The sequence below is a fragment of the Scyliorhinus torazame genome, chromosome 2 (genome assembly GCF_047496885.1).
Source record: "Scyliorhinus torazame isolate Kashiwa2021f chromosome 2, sScyTor2.1, whole genome shotgun sequence".
Classification (NCBI taxonomy): domain Eukaryota; kingdom Metazoa; phylum Chordata; class Chondrichthyes; order Carcharhiniformes; family Scyliorhinidae; genus Scyliorhinus; species Scyliorhinus torazame.
Genome location: NC_092708.1, coordinates 16,513,355 through 16,540,784, shown reverse-complemented (window position 1 = coordinate 16,540,784; position 27,430 = coordinate 16,513,355). Strand labels below are relative to the sequence as shown.

The 27,430-nt window shown below is 50.5% G+C and overlaps 1 protein-coding gene and 1 long non-coding RNA gene across 8 annotated transcripts in view; one reads left to right on the top strand and one right to left on the bottom strand.

Moving 5' to 3' along the window:
* Window positions 1-27,430, top strand: part of spega (striated muscle enriched protein kinase a) — a 1,182,457-nt gene that overhangs the window by 100,002 nt on the left and 1,055,025 nt on the right. The gene's annotated exons all lie outside the window — the stretch shown is intronic.
* Window positions 13,241-19,197, bottom strand: LOC140386424 (uncharacterized). Its single transcript, XR_011933615.1, has 2 exons — window positions 18,932-19,197; window positions 13,241-13,863 (listed from the first exon to the last, which is right to left on the bottom strand). It is a non-coding gene; the product is annotated as an uncharacterized lncRNA (long non-coding RNA).

Below are 27,430 nucleotides of genomic sequence, written 5' to 3'. Positions count from 1 at the left end.
ACAGGGAGAATGTGCAAACTCCACACAGACAGTGACCCAGGGCCGGGATCGAACCTGGGTCCTCAGCGCCGTACGCAGCAGTGCTAACCACTGTGCCACCGTGCCGCCTGATTTTAATGTATATTAATTGTTGAGAAAGGTGTCTCAGTAATGCAAGGTGGAATTCAGCGGACAATTGGGGGGAAAAGGACGGCTGGATCAGCGAGCCTCCCCCACACGCAGAATGCCTGCAGAATCGTGAGCTGATACTCCCATTGCACACCCACCCTGCAACCCCACCCTCCCCCAGCTCAGCCCCTTGCAGCCATGTAGTCTCCTGGGACTAGCCCGTGCTGCACCTGTACTGGGAGTGTTGGATGGGGACAGTGTAGAGGAAGCTTTACTCTGTATCTAACCCCATGCTGTACCTGTCCTGGGAGTGTTTGATGGGGACAGTGTAGAGGGAGCTTTACTCTGTATCTAACCCCATGCTGTACCTGTCCTGGGAGTGTTTGATGGGAACAGTATAGAGGGAGCTTTACTCTGTATCTAACCCCGTGCTGTACCTGTCCTGGGATTGTTTGATGGGGCAGTGTAGAGGGAGCTTTACTCTGTATCTAACCCCGTGCTGTACCTGTCCTGGGTGTGTTTGATGGGGACAGTGTAAAGGGAGCTTTACTCTGTATCTAACCCCGTGCTGTACCTGTCCTGGGAGTGTTTGATGGGGACAGAAAAGAAAGAAAGAAAATCGCTTATTGTCACGAGTAGGCTTCAATGAAGTTACTGTGAAAAGCCCCTAGTCGCCACATTCCGGCGCCTGGTACAGGAATTGAACCGTGCTGCTGGCCTGCCTTGGTCTGCTTTAAAAGCCAGCAATTTAGCCCAGTGAGCTAAACCAGCCCAGTGTAGAGGAAACGTTACTCTGTATCTAACCCCGTGCTGTACCTGTCCTGGGAGTATTTGATGGGGACAGTGTAGAGGGAGATTTACTCTGTATCTAACCCCGTGCTGTACCTGTCCTGGGAGTATTTGATGGGGACAGTGTAGAGGGAGCTTTACTCTGTATCTAACCCCGTGCTGTACCTGTCCTGGGAGTGTTTGATGGGGACAATGTGGAGGGAGCTTTACTCTGTATCTGACCCCGTGCTGTACCTGTCCTGGGAGTGTTTGATGGGGACAATGTGGAGGGAGCTTTACTCTGTATCTGACCCCGTGCTGTACCTGTCCTGGGAGTGTTTGATGGGGACAGTTTCGAGGGAGTTTTACTCTGTATCTAACCCCATGCTGTACCTGTCCTGGGAGTGTTTGATGGGGACAGTGTAGAGGGAGCTTTACTCTGTATCTAACCCCGTGCTGTCCCTGTCCTGGGAGTGTTTGATGGGGTCAGTGTAGAGGGAGATTTACTCTGTATCTAACCCCGTGCTGTACCTGTCCTGGGAGTGTTTGATGAGGACAGTGTAGATTTGGATTTGGATTTTGTTTATTGTCACGTGTACCTGCTGCTCAAACAGATCATTTAGTACATGAAAACAACAAAATACGTAATAGGGCAACACAAGGAACACAATGTAAATACATAGACACCGGCATCGGGTGAAGCATACAGGGGTGTAGCATTAGTCAGTTCAGTCCATAAGAGGGTCATTTAGGAGTCTGGTGACAGTGGGGGAGAAGCTGTTTTTGAGTCTGTTCGTGCGTGTTCTCAGACTTCTGTATCTCCTGCCCGATGGAAGAAGTTGGAAGAGTGAGTAAGCCGGGATGGAGGGGTCTTTGATTATGCTGCCTGCTTTCCCCAGGCAGTGGGAGGTGTAGATGGAGTCAATGGATGGGAGGCAGGTTTGTGTGATGGACTGGGCGGTGATCACGACTCTCTGAAGCTTCTTGCGGTCCTGGGCCGAGCAGTTGCCATACCAGGCTGTGATGCAGCCCGATAGGATGCTTTCTATGGTGCATCTATAAAAGTTGGTACAAGTTAATGTGGACATGCTGAATTTCCTTAGTTTCCTGAGGAAGTATAGGCGCTGTTGTGCTTTCTTGGTGGTAGCGTCAACGTGGGTGGACCAGGATAGATTTTTGGAGATGTGCACCCCGAGGAATTTGAAACTGCTAACCATCTCCACCTCGGCCCCGTTGATGCTGACAGGGGTTTGTACAGTACTTTGCTTCCTGAAGCCAATGACCAGCTCTTTAGTTTTGCTGGCATTGAGGGAGAGATTCTTGTTACACCACTCCACTAGGTTCTCTATCTCGTCGTTGTTCGAGATCCGACCCTTATTGTCGTGTCGTCAGCAGACTTGTAGATGGAGTTGGAACCAAATTTTGCCACGCAGTCGTGTGTGTGTAAGGAGTATAGTAGGGGGCTAAGGACGCAGCCTTGCGGGGTCCAGGTATTGCGGAAGCTTTACTCTGTATCTATAAAATGAAAATGGTTTTGAGATACTGACGGTGTTGATGCAAACAAGTGATTCAGCTTCAATTGGGAACGAAGTGGGAGTTCTGGAACTCAATTGATCCTCATATGCTGACTGTTAGTTTCATCAGTTCAAGCTGCGTGAGTGACTCTTTCAAAATAATTGGATGAATCGGGTCAGGAAACGGATTAAAGTTTGCGAAAGGTTTAAATATGAGTTATGTTCGGCCCACAATTCTTTGCCTTGCCAGCACCAACATGTCCACCTGCCCTGGCACCTTCACATCCTCAGTGGTCGGGAGCATCCTGCGACCGATGGGTTATGCTTGGTAATGTCGTTACTGGTTTAACGTTGGAAATACAGGAGCCAGATTGCGGCCTGCGAGTTCCCAGAACCAGGCGGGTGACAATTGCCCCATAGTCTGGTTTTAGCGATGGTGGTTGAGAGATTATTTCAGGATTAATTTACAGGATGGGGGCGTTGCTGAATAGACCAGCATTTATTGCCCATTCCAGAATCGCGAGGGCAATCCTGGGGGTTAATGGGTTAAATAATGGCTGGTCGCACGGACTGGATTTACAGTTGAGGAGATTGAGGACTGGTCTGATTTAGGATTTTAAACTATTGACCGGAGTTAACTGGGCAGGTGGAGAGCAATCATTTCCTTTGGTCAGGGAGGCCAGAATATGGGGACACAATCTTTAAATTTGAGACAGGCCATTCGGGGGGAGATGTTGGGAAACACAAAGGTTTCATATTTGTTGTATCTTTGCACTTGAACCATAAAAGAAAGGAATAGTGCAGCACGTGGGTTAGAGGTGACAATCAGCAGAGGTTTATTTACGAGCTGTAAGCTGTACAAAGGCTGCAACTCGGCCAAAAGCAGAAGGCCACAAAGCAGCCGGTGACGCCATAAGACCATTAGACATAGGAGCAGAATTAGGCCACTCGGCCCATCAAGTCTCAATCATGGCTGATATGTTTCTCAACCCCATTCTCCTGCCTTCTCCCTATAACCCCTGATCCCCTCATTAATCAAGAACCTAGCTATCTCTGTCTTAAAGACACATGGGCAGGCAGTGGCAGAGTGGGGCATAGGTTTAAGGTGCGAGGGGCAAGGTTTAAAGGAAATGTACGAGGCAAGTTTTTTACACAGAGGGTGGTGGGAGCCTGAAACTCGCTGCCGGGGGAGGCAGTGGAAGCAGGTACGATAGCGACCTTTCAGGGGCGTCTTGACAAATACATGAATCAGATGGAACTTGAGGGATATGGACCCCGGAAGGGTAGTAGGGTTTTTATTCAGACGGGCAGCATGGTCAGAGCAGGCTTGGACAGCTGAAGGGCTGTTCCAGTGCTGTAATTTTCTTTGTTCTTTGTTCTTTGGTATTGTCACTGGACTAGTAATCCAGGGACCCAGTGTAATGCTCTGGGGACATGTGTTCGAATCCTGCCAGGGCAGATAGTGAAATTTGAATTCAATACAAATCTGGAATTAAACGTCTAATGACAACCATGAAACCATTCTCGATTGTTGTAAAAACCCACCTGGTTCACTAATGTCCTTTAGGGAAGGAAATCTGCCGACCTTACCCGGTCTGGCCTACACATGACTCCAGGTCCACAGCAATGGGGTTGAATCTTTAATGCACTCAGGGACGGGCACCAAATGCTGCCCCAGCCCGCGATGCTGGCATTCCATGAATGAATAAAGACAGTCAGTGAGTTGCGCTCCACAGGCAAAGAGTTCCACAGATTCACCACCCTCTGGCTGAAGAAATTCCTCCTCATCTCGGTTTTAAAGGATCGTCCCTTCAGTCTGATGCTGTGTCCATGGGTTTTAGTTTTTCCTCCAAGTGGAAACATCCTCTCCACGTCCACTCTCTCCAGGCCTCGCAGTATCCTGTAAGTTTCAATAAGATCCCCCCTCATCCTTCTAAACTCCGAGTACAGACCCAGAGTCCTGAACCGTTCCTCATACGACAAGCTCTTTATTCCAGGGATCATTCTTGTGAACCTCCTCTGGACCCTTTCCAAGGCCAGCACATCCTTCTTTAGATATGGGGCCCAAAACTGCTCACAATACTCCAAATGGGGTCTGACCAGAGCCTTATACAGCCTCAGAAGTACATCCCTGCTCTTGTATTCTAGCCCTCTCGACATGATTGCTAATATTGTATTTGCCTTCCTAACTGCCGATTGTACCTGCACGTTAACCTTAAGAGAATATTGAACTAGGACTCCAAAATATCTTTTGTTTTTGATTTCCTAAGCCTGTACCCATTTAGAAAATAGTCTATGCCTCCATTTCTCCTTCCAAAGTGCATAACTTTACATTTTTCCACATTTTATTTCATTTGCCAATTCTTTGCCCACTCTCCTAGCCTGTCCAAATCCTTCTGCAGCCCGCCTGCTTCCTCAATGCTCCCGGTCCCTCTACAGATCTTTGATCATCTGCAAACTCAGCAACAGTGCCTTCAGTTCCTTCTTCCAGATCATTAATGTACATTGTGAAAAGTTGTGGTCCCAGCAGAGACCCCTGAGGCACACCACTAGTCACCGGCTGCCATCCTGAAAAAGACCCCTTTATCCCCACACTCTGCCTTCTGCCAGTCAGCCAATCCTCGATCCATGCCAGGATCTTACCCTTAACACCATGGGGTCTGAACCTATTAAACAGCCTCCGTCGACACGTTGTCAAAGGCCATCTGGAAAATTAAATAGATCACGTCCACTGGTTCTCCTTTGTCTAACTTCCTCATTACCTCCTCAAAGAACTCTAACAGATTTGTCAGACACGACCTCCCCTTGACGAAGCCGTGTTGACTCAGTCCTATTTTACCATGCACTTCCAAGTACTCCACGATCTCGTCTTTAATAATGGACTCTAAAATCTTACCAATGACCAAAGTCAGGCTAACTGGCCTATAATTTACCATCTCCTAATAATAATAATAATAATACTCACTTATTGTCACAAGTAAGCTTCAAAGAAGTCACTGTGGAAAGCCCCTAGTCGGCACATTCCAACACGGACGCCTGTTCGGGGAGGCTGGTACAGGAATTGAACCCGTGCTGCTAGCCTTGTTCTGCATTACAAGTCAGCTGTTTATCTCACTGTGCTAAGCCCCCTAGCCCCTGCCTCCCTCCCTTCTTAAACAGGGGTGTTACATTAGTCATTTTCCAGTCCTCTGGGACCCTTCCTGCCTCCAGTGATTCCTGAAAAATCACCACCAATGCCTCCACAATGGCCTCAGCTATCTCTTTTTGAACCCTGGGGTCTAATCCATCCGGTCCAGGTGATTTATCCACCTTCAGGCCTTTCAGCTTCCCCAGAACCTTCTCCTTAGTGATGGCCACTGCACTCACCTCTGCCCCCTGGTTCTCCTGGAGCTCTGGCATCCCACTGGTGTCTTCCACCGTGAAGACTGATGCAAAGTAACTATTCAGTTCCTCTGCCATTTCTTTGTTTCCTATTATTATTTCTCCAGCCATGTTTTCCAGTGGTCCAAATCTATTCTTCCCTCTCTCTTACCTTTTATATATTGAAAAAAATTCTTCCTATCGTCCTTTATATTACTAGCTAGCTTGTTAGGTGAACTGGACATTATGTCACGGCCGTGTCGTCCAGAGGTAGTTCTGACACTGACACACTGACATGAGTGGATAACAATTGATCTGTGTGGCGTCGCCACACATGTCTGTCTGTCGTTTGGACTGTGCAGCAGATTGAACCAGTTTGAGTCAAAACAGTTTCAGGTACCCACTTCCCGTTGGCTGTGGTGCTGTGTACTAACACTTGCTCACCTTGTTTAAACAAGCGCTTCTTTGAGCTACTTTCTCGTCTCAAGGCCTGCGACAGTTCGTTTCGCTCCACTATGTCAGACGTCTCCTCTGGTAAGGGAAAGTCAAAAATCGTCCTCAGCTCCCTTTTCTTTAATAGCGAGGTTGGTGAACTCTGGGTTGTCACGTGTGTGGCTTTGTGCCAAGATGTTAAAGGCTTGTTCATGCAGCAGTGATGTAGTGAACCTTGCTTTTGGAGGCTTCAGTCCATGCTCCAAGGACTTGGACAACCCTTTCAGCTGGACCATTTGTGGATAAGGGCTAAGGTGCTGCTCTTATATGCACGGTATCACAATGGTTGGCAGTGTTGCTTCACAGTGCCAGGGTCCCGGGTTCGATTCCCGGCTTGGGTCACTGTCTGTGCGGAGTCTGCACGTTCTCCCCGTGTCTGCGTGGGTTTCCTCCGGGTGCTCCGGTTTCCTCCCACAAGTCCCGAAAGACGTGCTTGTTAGGTGAATTGGACATTCTGAATTCTCCCTCTGTGCACCCGAACAGGAGCCGGAATGTGGCGACGAGGGGCTTTTCACAGTAACTTCATTGCAGTGTTAATGTGAGCCTACTTGTGACACTAATAAAGATTATTATTATTATATGTTAATAATAACCACACCTCTTTAAATAGCTTCAAACTCTTGTGTCGGAAACTGTGGTCCGTTGTCGCTTACGATTTGTTTTGGCTTTCTAAACCTCGCGAAAGTTTTGTCGATAGTCTGTTCCCCGGTTGTTGACTTCATCAGAACCACCTCAGGTCACTTGGAGTGTGCGTCCACTGTGACCATGATCATGTGCCCATCGAATGGACCAGCAAAGTCAACGTGCAGGCGTCGCCACGGCATTTTTGGCCTACGGTGGTGCGTTCCTTACCCCCGCACATGACTGGCACAGTCCAGCTTTTCCCTTGATGTGGGCAGCGATTCCTGGCCACCAAAAGTAGCTCCGTGCAAGTCCCTTCACTCGCACCATCCTGGGTGTAATTTGCTCCAATGCGCTTTGTCGGAAATTTGGAGGAATTATTATTCTCATCCCCTACAACAAACACCCGTCCCGTACTCGAGTCTCCTGGAAATGTATGGCTTAAATTTGGGATGTGTTCCTGCTAACCTTCCTTTTAATACTATTTTTGGGACCTTTCCCATCATGGGTTAATTTCCGGTCTGTCGTTGGACTTGGGTGGCAGTCACCGGAACGTGTACTATCTGCGCACAGTGAAAGATATTTTGTGGTACTGGGTGGTACCAGGCATTGCAAACACGACAGTGCATCAGCACTGGCATGGCTCTCCAACTGATGGCATTTGATTCCATATGAATCTGCAGATAAAATCAAGGACCCTTGTTGGAGTCCACCTGCTTCCAATGATGGGATATCTTTACATGGCCCAAAGATAGCTGTCAAGTGCCTGTGATCCGTCAGCAATGTGAAGTAATGACTATATTGGTGGAATTTTCACACACCAAAAATAATACTCCACGCCTCCTTCTCTAACTGGGAGCAGTTTTTGATTCCACACTTGTTAAGCTACGCTACCTAAAAGCTATTGGTCTTTCTTTCCCCAAAGGTAATATGTGTGACACCACTGCTCGAACAATGCACGGTGAAGCATCACAGGCAAGTTGTAATGGTAACTTTGGGTTGAAATGCACCTACACTTCTGATTTATTCAGTGTTTGAATCGCTGACTAGTTGTTTTTTTGCATTCCGGTGTCCATTGATTTCATGCACAACAAGGTATGTTATGGCCTACTTCTCGACCTGTGAACAAATCCTTGATCAGTGGTAGCGAGTATTGATCCACACATAGAACCGGATTGTTGGTTGTTTTAAAATCTCCGCAGATATGAATCCCGTTCCATTCTGCTTCATTACAGGCACAATGGGGGTTGCCCAGTCACTTGCGGTGACGGGTTCTAAGACTCCTGTTTCCACCAGCCTCATTAGATCACGGTTGGTGTGTACCTCAATTTGTTTTACCCCTTTGCTCCTCATCTCAATTCCCTTACTCAGCAAAAGCCTCAGTCTTGGAAATGTCAGTTGACTCCCAGGATATCGAAGCAAAGCGTTTTCAGTCTCCTTTGTAGGAAAAGGTCATTTCTGAAGAAACTGAAAAGCCCAGCTATGACTTTCAAGCAGTTTTGGATTCTGCCACCAGAGGAAAATGGTTTCTGTCTGTTTCCCCTGTAACAACCGGAATCATATAAAACATGTCAACCTAGCCAAGTTCAGCCTCCCCATCTCAAATGTTGGGCTCGAAGCAGACATGACGAAGATATTGCCCTGAAAGGCACAGTCCTCCTCACTGGACTCTGCCTCAGGTTTGTTTTATTTAGATTAGATTTAGATTTATTGTCACGTGTGCCGAGGTACAATGAAAAGTATTGTTCTGTGTACAGTCCAGTCAGATCATAGAATTTACATAGAATTTACAGTGCAGAAGGAGGCCATTTGGCCCATCGAGTCTGCACCGGCTCTTGCAAAGAGCACCCTACCCAAGGTCAACACCTCCACCCTATCCCCATAACCCCATAACACAGTAACCCCACCCAACACTAAGGGCAATTTTGGACACTAAGGGCAATTTAGCACGGCCAATCCACCTAACCTGCACATCTTTGGACTGTGGGAGGAAACCGGAGCACCCGGAGGAAACCCACGCAGACACGGGGAGGACGTGCAGACTCCGCACAGACAGTGACCCAAGCCGGAATCGAACCTGGGACCCTGGAGCTGTGAAGCAATTGTGCCATCCACAATGCTACCATGCTGCCCTTACATGGATCGCTCCATACATGAAATCATAGAACAAAGGAAATCACAGCATAGGAACAGGCCCTTCGGCCCTCCAAGCCTGCGCAGACAAACGACGAAGAACATACGATAAATACATAAGAATACATCATGAAAATACATAAACTTACAAAGCGTGTTCTCAGACTTTTGTATCTCCTGCCCGATGGGAAAAGTTGTAAGAGAGAATAACTCGGGTGGGAGGGATCTTTGATTATACTGCCCGCTTTCCCTAGGCAGCGGGAGGTGTAGATGGAGTCAATGGATGGGAGGCAGATTCGTGTGATGGACTCTCTGAAGATTGTTGCGGTCCTGGGCCGAGCAGTTGCCATACCAGGCTGTGATGCAGCCCGATAGGATGCTTTCTATGGTGCATCTGTATAGGTTGGTAAGAGTCAATGTGGACATGCCGAATTTCCTGAGGAAGTATAGGTGCTGTTGTGTGTAGCCATCCGGGATGGCCACTTCCCGATTACAAAATGGACACTTTGCAAAGATTACAGGGAAAATGGACAATAGTGAGAAAACAAGCAGGTTCAGGGCTTGTCTGTTGATTAGAGCCGCAGCTCCCAGACAAGACCGAAACTACAAACCTAATACTAATGAGCCATCCCCGGGGACAAAAGAGTAACATTTAAGTAAACGATACTAAGACAGACACCCCGGCGCCAGAGGAGACCAGAACAAAGCAGGCCAACGGCCACCTCGGACACGCCCAGCCGTCAGGGCACCCACCCCTTTATTGGAGGAAATCGATAGGACCGATCGAGAAACGGCCCAATTAATTGGGGCCAAGTTCAAGGCCCGCCCAAAAGCGCGCGAAGCCCCTTTTGGGTACAAGAAGGATCCCCCAAGAGAGAATCGCTCTCTTGGACCCGGCTCTCACCGAGGAGAGACCCGTCCAACAGCTGCACCAGAACAAGTAAGTCCAAGGTCAACGCTCGCGACCAGACAGACGACCTTAGCTGTTATCCCGTACCAGTTCCACCCCAGCAGCCTCAGAACCAAACAACGGCCATTGTTCCTCTGACTGAGTGGGCGCCCGAAGCGAAGTATAGGCTTTAGCAGTAGTGATAGTTTAGTTTGTAGAGTTTTATGCTTGAGTATATTTAACTGTGTGTGTAAATAAATAAGCATTTGACTTTGAACTAACTAACTGGTGTATTGAGTCTTTGATCAGTATTCGGTTTGAACCTTGTGGCGGTATCGCGAGATACCTGGCGACTCTAGAGCAAACGTAATTAGAATTAAGGAAGGCGACCATATTGGCCGCCATCTTCAGAGCCAAATAAAGAGAAACACAATTAGCAACATTTGCCGATATCTGTATTGATCCGGGCTATTGTGGAGCGTGTCTGGTATATGGCTGAGGGGTCCCAGCTGCTGGTGCAGGCTCAGTAATTAACCTCCTATTCGAGAAGGTAGCACACTCAAACCTGTGAATGTTTGGAAAAAAATAGTTGTGCAAAATTGAGAGTTAGAGCTGCTCTTTCTCGGGTCAGTACCTCACTACTGCCACTCGGCAGGGCAAGTGACCTGAGTGAATAGACAGTTCTACGTCTGATTTTACAAAGTGGTTACGTTATGTGAGAGAGCCTGACTGCGTAGTGCAGGGGAATCCAGCAGTGTGCCAGCATTCGCTGATCTTTGGCGAGTTTAGCCAGACTGAGGTGAATCACAGCATGATCCTGCATGACTCAGTGCCGAGGCACCATTCAGCCCATCGTCACTATGTCAGCTCTGTGAAAAGTCTGTCCAATTAGTCCCACCTGCCCCACAGCCCCGTTACAAATTCTTCTATTTTTAAGTTACTTGCGAGAGAATTCCAGAGCTTTGACCCAAGCAGCAGACAGCACGGCACGATTAACGTCGCGATTGTTAATGAGGCCACAATCAAAGGAGCGCGGAATTCTCAGAGTTTCGTCAGAGTTGGAGGAGGAGGTTACAGAGATGAGGAGGGTTGTAGGTGCTGGAGGAGGTTACGGAGATGGGGAGAGTTGTAGGGGCTGGAGGAGGTTACACAGATAGGGAGGGTTGTCGGGGATGGAGGAGGTTACAGAGATGGGGAAGGTTGTAGGGGCTGGAGGAGGTTACAGAGATAGGGAGGGTTGTAGGGGCTGGAGGAGGTTACAGAGATTGGGAGGGGGTGTCGGGGCTGGAGGAGGTTACAGAGATAGGGAGGGTTGTAGGGGCTGGAGGAGGTTACAGAGATAGGGAGGCTTGTCGGGGCTGGAGTAGGTTACAGAGATAGGGAGGGGTGTAGGGGCTGGAGCAGGTTACAGAGATGGGGAGGGTTGTAGAGGCTGGAGGAGGTTACAGAGATAGGGAGGGTTGTCGGGGATGGAGGAGGTTACAGAGATAGGGAGGCTTGTCGGGGCTGGAGTAGGTTACAGAGATAGGGAGGCTTGTCGGGGCTGGAGTAGGTTACAGAGATGGGGAGGGTTGTAGAGGCTGGAGGAGGTTACAGAGATGGGAAGGATTGTAGGGGCTGGAGAATGGTTTCAGAGCTGGCGAGGGAGGGTTGTAGGGGCTGGAGGAAGTTACAGAGATAGGGAAGAATGTAGAGGCAGGAGGAGGTTACAGATATAGGGAGGGTGGTCGGGGCTGAGGAGGTTACAGGGATAGGGAGGGTTGCAGGGCTGGAGGAAGGTACAGAGATAGGGAGAGGGTGTAGGGGATGGAGGAAGTTACAGAGAAAAACGGAGGGTTGTAGGGACTGGAGGAAGTTACAGAGATAGTTAGCACTGTTACTTCACAGCGCCAGGGTCCCGGGTTCGATTCCCGGCTTGGGTCACTGTCTGTGCAGAGTCTGCACGTTCTCCCCGTGTCTGCATGGGTTTCCTCCGGGTGCTCCGTTTCCTCCCACAAGTCCCGAAAGATGTGCTTGTTAGGAGAATTGGACATTCTGAATTCTCCCTCTGTGTACCCGAACAGGTGCCGGAATGTGGCAACTAGGGGCTTTTCACAGTAACTTCATTGCAGTGTTAACGTAAGCCTACGTGTGACACTAATAAAGATTATTATTTTTATTATTATTGTTATGGTGGAGGTTACAAACATAGTGAGATTTGTAGGGGCTGGAGGAGGTTACAGAGAGAGGGAGGGTTGTAGGGGCTGTCGGAGGTTACAGAGAGCAGGAGCGTTGTAGGTGCTGGAGGAGGTTACAGAGATAGGGAGGGTAGTATTGGCTGGAGGAGGTTACAGAGATGGGGAAAGTTGTAGTGGCTGGAGGAGGTTACAAAGCTAGGGAGTGGTGTGGGGGCTGGATGAGGTTACAGAGATAGGGAGGAGTGCAGGGACTGGAGGAGGTTACAGAGATAGGGAGGGTTGTGGGGCTGGAGGAGGTTACAGAGATAGGGAGAGTTGTGGGGCTGGAGGAGGTTACAGAGATAGGGAGGGTTGTGGGGCTGGAGGAGGTTACAGAGATATGGAGGGTTGTGGGGCTGGAGGAGGTTACAGAGATAGGGAGGGTTGTGGGGCTGGAGGAGGTTACAAAGATAGGGAGGGTTGTGGGGCTGGAGGAGGTTACAGAGATGGGGAAAGTTGTAGTGGCTGGAGGAGGTTGCAAAGCTAGGGAGGGTTGTGAGGCTGGAGGAGGTTACAGAGATAGGGAGTGGTGCGGGGGCTGGATGAGGTTACAGAGATAGGGAGGGGTGCAGGGACTGGGGGAGGTTACAGCGGTAGGGAGGTTTGTAGGGGCTGGAGGAGGTTACAGCGGTAGGGACGTTTGTAGGGGCTGGAGGGGCTTCCAGCCATCTTTAAATATCGTGGAGAGGACAGTGAAAAGTATTGTTCTGCGTATAGTCCGGACAGATCATTCCGTACATGAAAAGAAAATACATTGGGCAAACATAAAATAGAAAATGTAAATACATAGACACATCGGGTGAAGCATACAGGAGTGTAGTACTACTCAGTAGAGAAGATGTGTGAAGACATCAGTTGAGTCCATAAGAGGGTTGTTTAGGAGTCTGGTAACAGCAGGGAAGAAGTGTTTTTCAGTCTGTTTGTGCGTGTTCTCAGACTTCTGTATCTCCTGCCCGAATGAAGAAGTTGGAAGAGAGAATTACCCAGGTGGGAGGGATCTTTGATTTGTTCTGGGCTGGTGTTTAGAGAACCCCAAAGTGTAGCATGGAGTTCACCTGGCCCACAACTTTTAATAGATTGTGGTATGGGGAGCACACGGCCCACTCTACAGGTGTGGTACAGCAGAAAATGGACAAGTATTTCTTTAAAACAAAACAACGTTTACTCTATGAACTCAAGTTAACCTTTTTAAAACAAACAGTGAACATCTTAACAACCAGTAAATCAAATACAACCCCAAAGACTACAACACTAAGTGACCCTGTAAGCTGTCCTTTTAACATCCAAAAGACTAAACAAACCTTCAAACAGGAGCACATTAGGTTTACATTCAATACTGAGACCTCTTACAATTCTGGGTTCACCAAGTGATCCATAGCTAGTCTTTGGATGGCAGAGATCAACAGTACAGCTCTACTTCAGATGCAGCTCACTGAAAAACACAGACACACCCAAGCTTTTTCTCAAACTGAAACTAAAAAGCAGAAGTAGAGCTCAGCTCCACCCACACTTTGACATCACTCCATTTCTTAAAGGTACATTTCTTAGACACCCATTTCTTAAAGGTACTCTGACATGACAGATTATGCTGCCCGCTTTCCCAAGACAGCGGGAGGTGTAGATGGAGTCAATGAATGGGAGGCAGGTTCCTGTGACGGACTGGGCTGTGTTCACGACTCTCTGAAGTTTCTTACGGTCTTGGGCCGAGCAGTTGCCATACCAGGCTGTGATGCAGCCCGATAGGATGTTTTCTATGGTGCATCTGAAAAAATTGATAAAAGTCAATGTGGACATGCGAATTTGCTTCGTTTCCTGAGGAAAGACTATTGTGCTTTTTTGGTTGTAAAGATGACATGGGTGGACCAGGACAGCTTGTTGGTGATGTATCAGGTATAACATGTTATAAGAGTAAACAGATTTCTATTCCCCCGAGTTACAGGTAGTGACCCCCCCCATCCCCTGCCCCCTGTCCCCAAGTTCCCACTCAGTGATCCTCTCTCTTGATCTTTCATGGCCTCCTTCTACGTCTAGGTGTGTCCCCAGGATTTATATCAGAGGTGGAGGCAGCCTGCTGCTTTCCGCACCCTGTGGTCTTGCCTTTTGTCAGTTATTATGGCCTGTCTTCTCCTGCGGGGACACAGAGAGGGCATTGTGAGCCGCACGCCTGATGGGTCAGGGGGGTCAATAGCAGGTGGCATGTGTGGACACCGTCCCTGGACATGAAGGGGTGCCAGTGGGTTCTGACGTTGTCTGCGTGGGTTTCCTCCGGGTGCTCCGGTTTCCTCCCACAGTCCAAAGACGTGCAGGTTAGGTGGATTGGCCATGATAAATTGCCCTTAGTGTCCATAAAGGTTAGGAGGGGTTATTGGGTTATGGGGATAGGGTGGAAGTGAGGGCTTAAATGGGTCGGTGCAGACTCGATGGGCCGAATGGCCTCATTCTGTACTGTATGTTCTATGTTCTATCCTGTAGATGGTACACACGGCTGCCACTGTGCGTCGGTGGCGGAGGGAGTGAATGTTTGTGGAAGGAGGAGCAATCAAGCGGGGCGGCAAATGAGATCATTGACTTTAGAAATGGAGGCATAGAGTACTAAAGTTGTGATGAATGTTGATAAAATACTGGTTTGACCTCAATGCATTGCATCCAATTCTGAGCACCACACATTAGGAAGGCCACGGGGACCTTTCGAGACGGTGCCGAAAAGATTGCCGAGAATGGTTGCAGGGGCGAGGGACAGAGCTAGATTGGAGACGCTGGTGTTGTTCTCTGTAGAGACGGTTAACCATCGAGGCGTTCAAAGCCGTGAGGGGTCTGGACAAAATTAAACAGATAAACTGTTCCTATTGGGGGAAGGAGCGAGAGCCAGAGGACACAGATGGAAGGTAATTGGCAAAGGATGGCGACAGTGACACGTGGAAAAGCATCTTCACCCAGCAAGTGGTTAGTATCTGGGACGCGCTGCCTGAGAGTGTGGGGGAAGCACATACAATCGAGGCGTTCAGCAGGGAATTCGATCAGAAACAAAAGAGAGATTTTAGTTGAGCTACAGAGAAGCAACAAGGGACTTGTAAATTCATTTACGGGATGTGGCCGTCGTTGGTTAGGCCAGAATTTATTCTCCATCCCTAATTGCCCTTCAGAAGGTGTTGGGTGAGCTGGGGATGTTTCAGGCGGGATAGAGGGGGATGTAAAAGGGGAGGCGGAGTTGCGCTACTTGTTCGGGAGAATATCACAGCTATACTGCGAGAGGACACCTCAGAGGGCAGTGAGGCTATATGGGTAGAGATCAGGAATAAGAAGGGTGCAGTCACAATGTTGGGGGTTTACTACAGGCCTCCCAACAGCCAGCGGGAGATAGAGGAGCAGATAGGTAGACAGATTTTGGAAAAGAGTAAAAACAACAGGGTTGTGGTGATGGGAGACTTCAACTTCCCCAATATTGACTGGGACTCACTTAGTGCCAGGGGCTTAGACGGGGCGGAGTTTGTAAGGAGCATCCAGGAGGGCTTCTTAAAACAATATGTAAACAGTCCAACTAGGGAAGGGGCAGTACTGGACCTGGTATTGGGGAATGAGCCCGGCCAGGTGGTAGATGTTTCAGTAGGGGAGCATTTCGGTAACAGTGACCACAATTCAGTAAGTTTTAAAGTACTGGTGGACAAGGATAAGAGTGGTCCGAGGATGAATGTGCTAAATTGGGGGAAGGCTAATTATGACAATATTAGGCGGGAACTGAAGAACATAGATTGGGGGCGGATGTTTGATGGAAAATCAACATCTGACATGTGGGAGGCTTTCAAGTGTCAGTTGAAAGGAATACAGGACAGGCATGTTCCTGTGAGGAAGAAAGATAAATACGGCAATTTTCGGGAACCTTGGATGACGAGTGATATTGTAGGCCTCGTCAAAAAGAAAAAGGAGGCATTTGTCAGGGCTAAAAGGCTGGGAACAGACAAAGCCTGCGTGGAATATAAGGAAAGTAGGAAGGAACTTAAGCAAGGAGTCAGGAGGGCTAGAAGGGGTCACGAAAAGTCATTGGCAAATAGGGTTAAGGAAAATCCCAAGGCTTTTTACACGTACATAAAAAGCAAGAGGGTAGCCAGGGAAAGGGTTGGCCCACTGAAGGATAGGCAAGGGAATCTATGTGTGGAGCCAGAGGAAATGGGCGAGGTACTAAATGAATACTTTGCATCAGTATTCACCAAAGAGAAGGAATTGGTAGATGTTGAGTCTGGAGAAGGGGGTGTAGATAGCCTGGGTCACATTGTCATCCAAAAAGACGAGGTGTTGGGTGTCTTAAAAAATATTAAGGTAGATAAGTCCCCAGGGCCTGATGGGATCTACCCCAGAATACTGAAGGAGGCTGGAGAGGAAATTGCTGAGGCCTTGACAGAAATCTTTGGATCCTCGCTGTCTTCAGGGGATGTCCCGGAGGACTGGAGAATAGCCAATGTTGTTCCTCTGTTTAAGAAGGGTAGCAAGGATAATCCCGGGAACTACAGGCCGGTGAGCCTTACTTCAGTGGTAGGGAAATTACTGGAGAGAATTCTTCGAGACAGGATCTACTCCCATTTGGAAGCAAATGGACGTATTAGTGAGAGGCAGCACGGTTTTGTGAAGGGGAGGTCGTGTCTCACTAACTTGATAGAGTTTTTCGAGGAGGTCACTAAGATGATTGATGCAGGTAGGGCAGTAGATGTTGTCTATATGGACTTCAGTAAGGCCTTTGACAAGGTCCCTCATGGTAGACTAGTACAAAAGGTGAAGTCACACGGGATCAGGGGTGAACTGGCAAGGTGGATACAGAACTGGCTAGGCCATAGAAGGCAGAGGGTAGCAATGGAGGGATGCTTTTCTAATTGGAGGGCTGTGACCAGTGGTGTTCCACAGGGATCAGTGTTGGGACCTTTGCTGTTTGTAGTATATATAAATGATTTGGAGGAAAATGTAACTGGTCTGATTAGTAAGTTTGCAGACGACACAAAGGTTGGTGGAATTGCGGATAGCGATGAGGACTGTCTGAGGATACAGCAGGATTTAGATTGTCTGGAGACTTGGGCGGAGAGATGGCAGATGGAGTTTAATCCGGACAAATGTGAGGTAATGCATTTTGGAAGGTCTAATGCAGTTAGGGAATATACAGTGAATGGTAGAACCCTCAAGAGTATTGAAAGTCAAAGAGATCTAGGAGTACAGGTCCACAGGTCATTGAAAGGGGCAACACAGGTGGAGAAGGTAGTCAAGAAGGCATACGGCATGCTTGCCTTCATTGGCCGTGGCATTGAGTATAAGAATTGGCAAGTCATGTTGCAGCTGTATAGAACCTTAGTTAGGCCACACTTGGAGTATAGTGTTCAATTCTGGTCACCACACTACCAGAAGGATGTGGAGGCTTTAGAGAGGGTGCAGAAGAGATTTACCAGAATGTTGCCTGGTATGGAGGGCATAAGCTATGAGGAGCGATTGAATAAACTCGGTTTGTTCTCACTGGAACGAAGGAGGTTGAGGGGCGACCTGATAGAGGTATACAAAATTATGAGGGGCATAGACAGAGTGGATAGTCAGAGGCTTTTCCCCAGGGTAGAGGGGTCAATTACTAGGGGGCATAGGTTTAAGGTGAGGGGGCAAGGTTTAGAGTAGATGTACGAGGCAAGTTTTTTACGCAGAGGGTAGTGGGTGCCTGGAACTCACTACCGGAGGAGGTAGTGGAAGCAGGGACGATAGGGACAGTTAAGGGGCATCTTGACAAATATATGAATAGGATGGGAATAGAAGGATACGGACCCAGGAAGTGTAGAAGATTGTAGTTTAGTCGGGCAGTATGGTCGGCACGGGCTTGGAGGGCCGAAGGGCCTGTTCCTGTGCTGTACATTTCTTTGTTCTTTTGACTGAAACTGAAGTAGTTTCAATTGAAGTATGAAATGGTGGAGGGTCTGGAATGAAATGAAAACCGCTTGTTGTCACAAGTAGGCTTCAAATGAAGCTACTGTGAAAAGCCCCTAGTCGCCACATTCCGGCGCCGGGTACGGGAATCGAACCGTGCTGCTGGCCTGCCTTGGTCTGCTTTCAAAGCCAGCGATTTAGCCCTGTGCTAAACAGCCCCTGGGTCTGGATAGATAATCCTTTAGCACACAGGTCAGAGGATTGAAGTAATTGGCAGAAGGATTGGAGGGGAATTCTTTACACTGAGGCGGGTAGAGGACCCGGAGCTCACCACCTGAAACCCTCACCCGATGGGCCGAATGGCCTCCTTCTGCACTGTAAATTCTATGATTCTATGATCATGTTCAAAAAATACTGGTACCTGCACTTGAGGTGCTGAAACCTACAGGTCTACAGGCCAAGGACTGGAAGTTGGGATTAGACAGGACAATTTATTTCAGCTGGGGCAGACACAGTGATCCAAGTGGACTCCTCCTGTGCTCTTTCAGAGGGTCAGTACAGACATGGAAGGCCGAATGGCCTCCTTGAGCACTGTAGGGGTTCTAAAGTGTTTCTGAAGGATGATCTTGGTCTTGGGGCCCGTCCAGAGACGGCCTCTCCCGCCTCTTTGAAAGATTCACCCCAATCCCTCGCTCAATCCTACAGCCCTGCAATTTCTTCCTTGTCAACTCCTTATCCCCTTTTTGAAAACTCCCATTGAATGTGCTCCTACCGCCCATTCAGGCATCGCCAGCCACTCCTTGTGGAAAACAAACTCTCCTCATTTCCCTTCTAATTCTTTATCTTCGGTCTGTCGTCCCGGGTTACTGGACCCCCCCACCCACCGCCGCTGTCACTCGAAGCTGTTTCTGCTCAATCGCTCGATCAAAAGTTTTCCAAATTACCATGAATGTTTGTATAAAATTGGACATGAATCAAAGTCCAGGATCAGCAGGGCCGTGAGTTGCTCTCCCACTCAAAACTATCGATGCGGAAAGTTTAATCAGCTAAAGAGACGACTGTGGCCCTCAGACAAGCGATGGGTGAGGGGAGGTTGTCGGGGGGGTGGCTGGGGGGGATGTGTGTCCTTTCTCCGTTCCTCCTTGCGTCGTCCGCACCTTCTGAGATGACGCAATGCGAAGCTGGTTACAGATCTAGCCCGAGTGTTCCGTCTGCGTGAGGCAGCGTGGAGGTATGTGCTCAGAATGTGGGGTCAGCTTGCTTGCCGGCTGCGTGGACGGGAAGCATTTGGAGACACCTGCTGTCACAGGGCTGAACTCCACCTCGGGAAGGTGACACGAGCTCCGGAGGGGGACTGAATGGGTTAAACGATGGATGGCCGCACAGACTCCCAGAGAATTCCTACAGTGCAGAAGGAGTAAATTTATCGATTCTCTGAAAGGGATCCCTACCCAGGCCCTCTCCCCTGCCCTATATGGCAGCACAGTGGCTAGCACTGTTGCTTAACATCACTAGTGTCCCAGGTTCGATTCCCGGCTTGTATCACTGTCTGTGCGGAGTCTGCACGTTCTCCCCGTGTCTGCGCGGGTTTCCTCCGGGTGCTCCGGTTTCCTCCCACAAGTCCCGAGAGACGTGCTGTTAGGTGAATTGGACGTTCTGAATTCTCCCTCTGTGTACCCGAACAGGCGCCGGAATGTGGCGACTAGGGGCTTTTCACAGTTACTTCATTGCAGTGTGAATGTAAAGATTGTTATTATTATCCTCATAACCCCACATAACCTTTGCAAGGCAATCCACCTAACCTACACGTCTTTGGACTGTGGGAGGAAACCGGAGCGCCCGGAGGAAACCAACGCAGACACGGGGAGAAAGTGCGCACTCCACACGGTCACCCAAGGCCGGAATTGAACCCAGGTCCCTGCCGCTGTGAAGCAGCAGTGCTAACCACCGTGATACCCATTCCAGCAAGTTTAAAAGATTGATGAGCGGGTGGCATGGCGGCCTAGTGGTTAGCACTGCTGCCTCACGGCACTGAGGTCTCAGGTTCGATCCCGGCTCTGGGTCACTGTCCGTGTGGAGTTTGCACATTCTCCCCGTGTCTGCGTGGGTTTCGCCCCCACAACCCAAAGATGTGCAGGGTAGGTGGGTTGGCCGCGCTAAATTGCTCCTTTAAAAAAAAAAGATTGAGGAGTGACCTGACTGAGATGTTTAAACAGTATTTAACCAGGTAGGTAGAGAGCAATTATTTTGTTTGGTCAGGGGGTCCAGAACAAGGGGTCAGCCATTGGTGTGTGATGATAGGAAGCAAAGGGAATGACATTTTTATTTCTTTCCTGCGCTGTAGTCTTTGCTGGCTGGGCCCTTCAGGAGGTGGTGGTGAGCTGCCTGCTTGAACTGCTGGTGTACGTACACCCACTGTGCTGTTAGGGAGGGAGTTCCTGGATTTTGACCCAGCGACAGTGAAGGAACGGCCGATATATTTCCCAGCCAGGGTGGTGAGTGACTTGGAGGGGAACCTCCAGGTGGTGGGGTTCCCAGGTATCTGCTGCTCACGTCCTTCTAGATGGTCGTGGTCGTGGATTTGGAAGGTGTTGCCTGAGGAGCCTTGGTGAGTTACTGCAGGGCATCCTGCAGATGGTACACATGGCTGCCACTGTTCATCGGCGGTGGAGAGTGTGAATGTTTCAAGTGATGGATGGGATGCCAATCAAACGGGGCTGCTTTGTCCTGGATGGTGTCGAGCTTCTTGAGTGTTGTTGGAGCCGCGCTCATCCAGGCAAGTGGAGAGTATTCCATCGTACTCTTGGCTTGTGCCTTGCAGATGGTGGACAGACTTTGGGGAGTCAGGCCGTGAGTTACTCACCGCAGGATTCCCAGCCTCTGACCTGCTCCGGTAGCCACAGTATTTATCTGACTAGAACTCAGAACTCTGTCAGCCGGAGACCAGGACACTGGGGGTCATTGGAATTGTCAAGACTGAGATCAATCGATTTTTCCCGAGTAAGGGTTTCAAGGGGGTACAGTTAAAAGTGTGTAAATGGAATTAAGATATGGATCAGCTGTGATCTATATGTTCTCTGGGCTTTGAAACAAAATGACAATTGCAGACACTCTTTCGTTTTTATTCCTTAATTTAAAGAGACCTGCATTTTACCACGTCTTGGTGTACTGAAATGTTTGTAACTATAAACCCTTTTTATGATTTTATATTTGATTTCTATTTGGATTGGATTGGATTGGATTTGTTTATTGTCACGTGTACCGAGGTACAGTGAAAAGTATTTTTCTGCGAGCAGCTCAACAGATCATTAAGTACATGGGAAGAAAAGGGAATAAAAGAAAATACATAATAGGGCAACACAACATATACAATGTAACTACATAAGCACTGGCATCGGATGAAGCATACAGGGTGTAGTGTTAATGAGGTCAGTCCATAAGAGGGTCACTTAGGAGTCTGGTAACAGCGGGGAAGAAGCTGTTTTTGAGTCTGTTCGTGCGTGTTCTCACACTTCTGTATCTCCTGCCTGATGGAAGAAGTTGGAAGAGTGAGTAAGCCGGGTGGGAGGGATCTTTGATTATACTGCCCGCTTTCCCCAGGCAGCGGGAGGTGTAGATGGAGTCAATGGATGGGAGGCAGGTTCGTGTGATGGACTGGGCTGTGTTCACGACTCTCTGAAGCTTCTTGCGGTCCTGGGCCGAGCAGTTGCCATACCAGGCTGTGATGCAGCCCGACAGGATGCTTTCTATGGTGCATCTGTAAAAGTTGGTAAGAGTCAATGTCAATTTTAATTATTGTCTGAGACTGTTTTGAATTATGGCCACTTGTTCTATTTGTATCGTCAGCTCAATTCAGCCTCTGCTGTGATGATGAATTTTCAACAAAACAGTTGTGTCCGTCTCTTTGTCTGTCTGGTCTATCTGAAAGGTAGAACGATGGTACCTCTCAGTATTGACCCTCCATTGGCCCTCAACTGGCTGCACAGAGTGTGTGAAATCAGGAGTCCAGAAGTTGATACGGCCGTTACGGTGGACGGGGACACCCCTCTGCAGAACTATTCGCCGACGGAACTATTGCCCTGTACCCGCTGAGTCCTGCCTTTGCAGCAAGGAACATATGCGTCCAATAGCCCCCTGAGCTGCTGTGTGCCACTGCCTCGAGAGAGAGAGAGAGAGAGAGAGAGAGAGCTGGCGGGGCAGAGGATCCAGTGTGATCTTTGCATGTCGCCCCGAGTCAGTTCAAAACTAATCCCCAAGTGGGATCTTAAGTGTCCAAATTTTCTTTCTGCTTGTCTTAAGCAGGGAACAGATCCAATTCCCTGGCTAACCTGGACTTTGGAAGTGGGTGCGTGTGGGAGACCTGCCCCAATGCGGCTCCCCCTCATTCCCCAGCATGCCCCCCCCACACCCAAAACTAACATGGGAAATCAACGTCGACAATTCTTTTGCTCAAAAATCGGGGCTGAGGCCAATCAGGACAGCACCCTCGTGTCAGACTGTTGGAAGATCTGTCCACTTTATCCTTTTCCGACATGGTGGCACAGTGGTTAGCACTGCTGCCTCACAGCGCCAAGGACCCGGGTTCAATCCCGGCCTCGGGCGACTATGTGGAGTCTGGACCTTCTCCCCGTGTGTGCGTGGGTTTCCTGCGGGTGCTCTGGTTTCCTCCCACAAGTCCAAAGATGTGCAGGTTAGGCGGATTGGCCCGGCTAAACCTCCCCTCTCCAAAGGTTAGGTGGGATTCGGGGATAGGGTCGGGGCATGGGCCTAGGTAGGGTGCTCTTTCAGAGGATCGGTGCAGTCTCGATGGGCTGAATGGCCTCCTTCTATAGCCTTCTATGAATCCATGTCTGCAGATTGCGCTGAGCAGCTCTTTCACAGCCTGCGACCTATGAACAGTGACAAGAATGCTTCAGTATCTGCCTTTACTCTGGCCACAGAAATCACATGTTGGGACCATCCACCTGTTCCTTTAGTGACATTCGGCAAGGAAATGACCAGGCCAGGGAGGGGGCTGGAACAATTTGTGTTGTGCACCATAAATTCTGCCGCTGTTAGATGATGCTTGTGTTGTGATGAAGCCATTATTTGTTTCCCGTGTGTGTGCGTGAGAGACAGAGATAGCCGAGCTTTAAGGGGAGGAGTTTAGCTGTGTCATGACTAGTTGCTGTTACCACAACAGGAACATTGATCTGGAGCAGTTTGACGTCACCTGGATTGATTTGTATGTATAATTTATCGCCTACAAGAGGGTGTGCAGCTAGCTGGAGAATCTCACAAGGGGCTGATGGATGAAGGAGCCCAGACAGGCCTGAGGTCTGCTTACCTCACTGATGTGTGCCGGCCCTTGTTTAGCCCTCTCCCTGCCTCTTTCTGCAACATCAGAGCTGGGTAGCAACACTGCAGACTGGCGGAGAGAGATCTGCAAAGAAAATGATTTGCATTGCCGATGCCGAGCTGAGGATTGCTGTGAGGGAGCAAAGCCTACTTTGATTGGAAGTATTTGTACACATACACACACATCATACAGACACGCTGACATATGGGGAAACATACACCGACACACGCACAGAGATACACAGACACACACAAATACACAGATACCCAAGAGAGAGATGCACATGCAGATATATACAGACAAGTAGAAACTCACACACAGCTTTAACGGGATTCACAGATACACACACAGTGGACTGAAATAGCAAAAATGAGAGGAGCTCTTTTTTAGCTCCACTGAGTGAGCTGCCAGTCAGGAGGTTTACAGAATTGTCATCCGGCAGCATCACCTTCATCAGCATCAGCAGCAGAGAGAGAGAGAGGGAGAGCTCCTCTGTTAACATGAAAAAAATCTGGGCAAAAAAGCGACTTCAGGTAAGAGAGCGAGAGAGAAATGGAAATGGTGCTTAATGTTTTCTGAGATTTCAGCCTCAGCTTGAGCAGTGTGTGTGTGTCTGTGTGTGTGTCTGTGTGAGTGTCTGTGTGTGTGTCTGTGTGTGTGTCTGTGTGAGTGTCTGTGTGTGTGTGTCTGTGTGAGTGTCTGTGTGCAGGGAGATTACAGCACTGAATTAATAACTTCAAATTGAAAACAAAATGAGAGGAATTGTTTCCCTCGCCCCTCACCACATTTAACTGGGATAATTGCAGAGTATTCATGGCACACATGAGTTGGACTTTACATTGGTAGCTCTTAATGCCCCGAATGTGCCAGTGAAGGTCATAGAAAGGATCACAGATATAAAACAGAAAATGCTGGAATTACACATCTGAGGACCGCAAATCGAACAGTTTTTAAATGTGACGGTAGAGTCCTCAATGTGCCCTGAGAATAGGGACTTTTGCTGACATTATTTGGGATTTGTTTGATGGCGCAATGTTAGAAAACGTCCATTTCCCCGAGGGGAAGGACTCAATTATGTGGAATACTCTCTGTTTTACCCTCTCCCCTCCTCCCCCTCCTCCTCTCTCTCCTCCCCTCTCCTCCTCTCTCTCCTCCCCTCCTCCCCCTCCTCCTCCCCCCTCCTCCTCTCTCTCCTCCCCTCCTCCCCCTCCTCCTCCCCCTCCTCCTCTCTCTCCTCCCCACCTCCCCCTCCTCCTCCTCTCCACCCCCTCCCCCTCCTCCCCTCCCCCTCCTCCCCTCCTCCTCCCCTCCTCCACCCCTCCTCCTCCATCTCTCCTCTTCCTCCTCCCCCTCCTCCTCTCTCTCCTCCCCCTCCTCGTCTCTCTCCTCCCCCTCTCCTCCCCTCCTCCCCTCCTCCTCCCTCTCCTCCCCCTCCCCTCCTCCCCCTCCTCGCCTCCCCCTCCTCCCCCTCACCCTCCTCCTCCCCTCCCCCCTACCCCTCCTCCTCCCCCTCCTCCTCCCCTCCTCCATTCCCTCCACCCCCTACATTCCCCTCCACCCCCTACAATCCCCTCCATCCCCTCTATTCCCCTCCACCCCCTCCATTCACTTCCATCCCCTCCACCCTCCACACCCTCCATTCCCCTCCACACCGTCCATTCTACTCCATCCCCTCTACCCCCTCCATCCCCTCCACCCCCTCCATTCCCCTCCATCCCTCTCCACCCCCTCCGTTCCCCTCCTTCCCCTCCACCCCCTCCACCCCCTCCATTCCCCTCCACCCCTCCTTCCCCTCCACCCCCTACATTCCCCTCCGTCCCCTCCACCCCCTCCTTCCCCTCCACCCCCTACATTCCCCTCCACCCCCTCCATTCCCCTCCACCTCCTCCATTCCCCTCCACACCCTACATTTCCCTCCACGCCTCCATTCCCCTCCACCCCCTCCATTCCCCTCCATCCCCTCCACCCTCTCCATTCCCCTCCACCCCCTCCTTCCCCTCCACCCCATACATTCCCCTCCACCCCCTCCATTCCCCTCCACCCCCTCCATTCCCCTCCACCCCTCCATTCCCCTCCACCCCCCTCCACCCCCTCCACCCCCTCCATTCCCCTCCACCCCTCCATTCCCCTCCACACCGTCCATTCTACTCCATCCCCTCTACCCCCTCCATCCCCTCCACCCCCTCCATTCCCCTCCATCCCTCTCCACCCCCTCCGTTCCCCTCCTTCCCCTCCACCCCCTCCACCCCCTCCATTCCCCTCCACCCCTCCTTCCCCTCCACCCCCTACATTCCCCCTCCGTCCCCTCCACCCCCTCCTTCCCCTCCACCCCCTACATTCCCCTCCACCCCCTCCATTCCCCTCCACCTCCTCCATTCCCCTCCACACCCTACATTTCCCTCCACGCCTCCATTCCCCTCCACCCCCTCCATTCCCCTCCATCCCCTCCACCCTCTCCATTCCCCTCCACCCCCTCCTTCCCCTCCACCCCATACATTCCCCTCCACCCCCTCCATTCCCCTCCACCCCCTCCATTCCCCTCCACCCCTCCACCCCCCTCCACCCCCTCCACCCCCTCCATTCCCCTCCACCCCTCCATTCCTCTCCACCCCTCCATTCCCCTCCACCCCTCCACCCCCTCCATTCCCCTCCACCCCTCCATTCCCCTCCATCCCCTCCATTCCCCTCCACCCCTCCATTCCCCTCCATCCCCTCCATTCCCCTCCACCCCCCCATTCCCCTCCATTCCCCTCCATCCCCTCCATTCCCCTCCACCCCCTCCATTCCCCTCCATTCCCCTCCACCCCCTCCATTCCCCTCCACCCCCTCCATTCCCCTCCACCCCCTCCATTCCCCTCCATCCCCTCCATTCCCCTCCATTCCCCTCCACCCCCCCCATTCCCCTCCATTCCCCTCCATCCCCTCCATTCCCCTCCACCCCCTCCATTCCCCTCCATTCCCCTCCATTCCCCTCCACCCCCTCCATTCCCCTCCACCCCCTCCATTCCCCTCCATCCCCTCCATCCCCTCCATTCCCCTCCATCCCCTCCATTCCCCTCCACCCCCTCCATTCCCCTCCATTCCCCTCCACCCCCTCCATTCCCCTCCACCCCCTCCATTCCCCTCCACCCCCTCCATTCCCCTCCACCCCCTCCATTCCCCTCCACCCCCTCCATTCCCCTCCATTCCCCTCCACCCCCTCCATTCCCCTCCACCCCCTCCATTCCCCTCCATCCCCTCCATTCCCCTCCATTCCCTCCACCCCCTCCATTCCCCTCCACCCCCTCCATTCCCCTCCATTCCCCTCCACCCCCTCCATTCCCTCCACCCCCTCCATTCCCCTCCACCCCCTCCATTCCCCTCCATTCCCCTCCACCCCCTCCATTCCCCTCCACCCCCTCCTTCCCCTCCACCCCCTACATTCCCCTCCACCCCCTCCATTCCCCTCCACCTCCTCCATTCCCCTCCACCCCCTTCATTCCCCTCCACCCCCTCCATTCCCCTCCACCTCCTCCATTCCCCTCCACCCCCTACATTTCCCTCCACGCCTCCATTCCCCTCCACCCCCTCCATTCCCCTCCACCCCCTCCATTCCCCTCCATTCCCCTCCATCCCCTCCACCCTCTCCATTCCCCTCCACCCCCTCCTTCCCCTCCACCCCATACATGGTTTAGAACCTTAGTTAGGCCACACTTGGAGTATAGTGTTCAATTCTGGTCGCCACACTACCAGAAGGATGTGGAGGCTTTAGAGAGGGTGCAGAAGAGATTTACCAGAATGTTGCCTGGTATGGAGGGCATAAGCTATGAGGAGCGATTGAATAAACTCGGTTTGTTCTCACTGGAACGAAGGAGGTTGAGGGGCGACCTGATAGAGGTATACAAAATTATGAGGGGCATAGACAGAGTGGATAGTCAGAGGCTTTTCCCCAGGGTAGAGGGGTCAATTACTAGGGGGCATAGGTTTAAGGTGAGAGGGGCAAAGTTTAGAGTAGATGTACGAGGCAAGTTTTTTACGCAGAGGGTAGTGGGTGCCTGGAACTCACTACCGGAGGAGGTAGTGGAGGCAGGGACGATAGGGACATTTAAGGGGCATCTTGACAAAT